This window comes from Cynara cardunculus (assembly GCF_001531365.2).
Source record: "Cynara cardunculus var. scolymus isolate 2C chromosome LG 13, CcrdV1, whole genome shotgun sequence".
Classification (NCBI taxonomy): domain Eukaryota; kingdom Viridiplantae; phylum Streptophyta; class Magnoliopsida; order Asterales; family Asteraceae; genus Cynara; species Cynara cardunculus.
The window spans coordinates 36,732,843-36,736,757 of record NC_037540.1 but is presented as its reverse complement, the minus strand read 5'-3'; positions in this window follow the sequence as shown (position 1 = coordinate 36,736,757).

Below are 3,915 nucleotides of genomic sequence, written 5' to 3'. Positions count from 1 at the left end.
CCCACCAAATGGTATAATCAGGCATGAAACCATATTTCATCAAGTGCAGTTTTACGTCTTCTCTTTCTCTATAGGCTTCGTTTCGACACTTGGAGTAAGGACATCTGATGTGGAACACTATCCCATCACGTGTAGTTGACCTTTCAACATAATCTTCATTGGCATAGGCAATGTCGAAAAAATCTTCCAAGTGTCTGATATAGGTCCGGCTAAGAGCCCCTCGATCATCATTCTTTCTATACATCCATCATCTATCTGTCAACTTATTGAATAACTACAACAAAGGAAGAAGTAGTTAGTCGACAGAATCAACGTATAGGTTTAGATGAGTTTCGGATTACTTTAAAGGTTTGACTATTTGAAAGTCAAATCGTACGTGTGAATGAAATTGGCGGTCTTTGAAACAGTTGAGAAGCCTACATGTAAAGTTTTGACTACTAGAAAGTCAAACCGTAGGTTTAGAGGAGTTTTGGATGACTTTAAATGGCTAAGTGTAACGGTTTGACTACTTGAAAGTCAAATCGTAGGTGTGAATGAGATTGACGGTCTTTGAAACAGTTAAGAAGCATACATGTAAATTTTTGACTACTAGAAAGTCAAACCGAAGGTTTAAAAGAATTTTGGATGACTTTAAATGGCTAAGTGTAACGGTTTGACTACTTGAAAGTCAAACCGTAGGTGTGAATGAGATTGGCGGTCTTTGAAACAGTTGAGAAGCCTACATGTAAAGTTTTGACTATTAGGGAGTCAAACCGTAGGTTTAAAAGGAGTTTAGAGGAGTTTCGGATGACTTTAAAACTCTAAGTATAAAGGTTTGACTACGAGTAGAGAAGCCTATGTTTTTACAAATTTCGCCGACATAACGGCTATAAAATGAATATTTTCAAATGAATTAAGCCTAACGTTTGCCCAACAATTGGCAACCCAACTACAAATATATATATATATATATATATATATATATATATAATCAAGTCTAATATTTGCCCAACAATTGGCAACCCAACTACAAATTTATATATATATATATATATATTAAAGAAGAAACCACATGCAATGATGTGGCCTCTTCTCAAAACAAGAAAATAATTTATCTTTATTCTCCTTTTCTCAAGTTTCTTCTACTTTAATATTTGTTTTTTATGTTTCATATTCACATTTAAGATCCTTTAATTAGATTGTTTCAACCTATTCATGTTCCCTCTAATAAGTATTCTTTTAACCCTCTTTATTTCTCTCTATTTGGTTATAATTTTCATCTTCTCTTCATGGTACACCTCTATAATAATCTCTCAATTCTTCATCTCAATTTTTTATCTCAATTCTTCATCTCCATTCATGTATAATTTTGTGGTACATCAATATGATAACCTCTCTATTAATCTTTCAATTATTCCTCTTTATTCATGTATAATTTTGTGGTACACCTCTATGATAATCTCTCTATTAATCTTTCAATTCTTCCTCTCTATTCAGTTATAAATTTGTGGATGCGATTTGCATTTTTGTTGATTTGAGGTGTCATTCAATAAGACAAATCATAGTATGGATTTTTGCTTATGTAAGTGTAATATTTCTTTTTTTAGTCGAAGATATTTACATTAAAGTTGGAATTATGTAGGCATATGGAGTTTTTGTGTGGATAAAGTGACATATGAATCCTTGAAGAAATAGTGTAACATTGGATAGAAAAAAAAACCCTCTTAATTCTTCCTCTCTATTCAGTTTTTGAGGTGATTTGCAGTTTTGTTTATTTGAGGCGTCATTCAATAAGAGAAATATGATATGAGTTTTTGTTAATGTAAATATAGTATTTTCGTCTTTTAATTGGAGATATCCACACTAAAATTGGATCGGAGATATTCACATTACAAGTTGAAATTATGTAGGCATATGGAGTTTTTGTGTGTGGATAAAGTGATATATGAATCCTTGAAGAAATAGTGTAATATTGTTTAAGAAAAAAAAAACTTTCAATTCTTTCTCTCTATTCAGTTTTTGAGGTGATTTGCATTTTTGTTTATTTGAGGCATCATTCAATAAGAGAAATATGATATGGGTTTTTGTTAATATAAGTATAGTATTTTTCGTCTTTTAATTGGAGATATTCACACTAAAATTGGAATTATACAAACATATGAATCTCTCAATTCTTTCTCTCTATTCAGTTATAATTTTGTGGGGGTGATTTATATTTTTGTTGATTTGAGGCGTCATTCAATAAGACAAACTGAATAAATAATCATAGTATGAGTTTTTGCTTATGTAAGTATAATATTTCGTCTTTTAGTCGGAGAATTTCACACTGAAGTTGGAATTATGTAGGCATATGAATTTTTTTTTTTTTGTGGATAAAGTGGCATATATATCTTTGATGAAACAAGGTAACATTGTTTAGCATAATAATCTCTTTTAATCTCTCAATTCTTCTTATTTATTCAGTTTTTGTGGATGTGTTTTGTTTTTTTGTTGATTTGAGGCGTCATTCATGAAAACAAATATGATATGAGTTTTTTTTTTTTTTTTGTAAGGGTGTCCGGGCCAAAGCCCGACTAATCCCCGRCAAATTTGGAGGCTAAACATGGCTTCACTTAAATGTCGCCAACACTCCCMTCCCAGGGCTCGAACTCGGGTTCATGACTATGCCATACCCAAGTCTTTACCACTAGGCTGGAAGGTCTTTGACATGAGTTTTTGTTTTTGTTGATATTAATCAGTCTATTGTGATTTTTTTTTCTTTTTTAGCATTGAGTTTGAAAATTATTTTCTAATATTTTTAATTCTTAGAGAAGAAACCAAACGTAATGAGATATTATCCTATAAACATTAGAAACCCATTTTTTTCTTAGATTTTTTATTTTTTAAAATATTTGATATATCTAAAAGACTTTTTCATCCCTATATTTAAAATATGAAATTCAATATAATACATATCTTTTATTTTACATAATAATATTAATTAAAATCTTTATTTTCAGGATTTTTTTATAAATAAACCAAACTATGAACTGTCTAAAACAAATCTAAAAAACTTGAACAAGTCAAATGAAAAAATAACAAATCAATCAGACTCTTATATATCTAGAATGGTCATAATATTAACTATTATTTTTATTTTATGCAATCGCATGTAGAAAAAAAGTGGTTTTAATGAGGTTCTTGTCCAATGATGCAAATGAGTATATCATGAACTAATATAAGCAAATTGCAAAAATATTCAACAATTATATCAATGTAAATAACAACACAATTATTGTTTGGTGAATATAAATATTTTATGAGAATATATGTAGAAGATAAATTGATATGTATTATGGTAAAATAATTCTCTTAATACACCTCATGATTATAATCAATATTTTCACATATTTTTATCATGATTTTGAACCAATCACAAAGTTTGATATAATAAAAGATTGATATATAAGACTTAATAATTATATATATATATATATATAATATTAAAAGAACAACCAATAATGATAAGTTGGATTCATATATCAAAGGTAATGTTGATTCTTATTGGTTTAATATATAAATGTGATCATCGACTCATTTAACTAATTTCAATAAACTTTTAAAAAATTTATCGTCATCGTGCAACGCGCGATGTCAAACGCTAGTATATATATATATATATATATATATATAATCAAGCCTAATGTTTACCCAACAATTGGCAACCCAACTACAAATATATCTATAAAACGTGAAAGCATTATCGTCATCGTGCAACGCGCGATGTCAAACGCTAGTATATATATATATATATATATATATATATATATATATATAGGGGAGCGATCAAAKRYAARCCACTCAATTTGTACAAACCGTGCAAACCGCATTCAACCAATCATAATTTTTCATTTTGTTCATTTTTTTGTAATTATGAGAGGTTGATTAATCATTTTT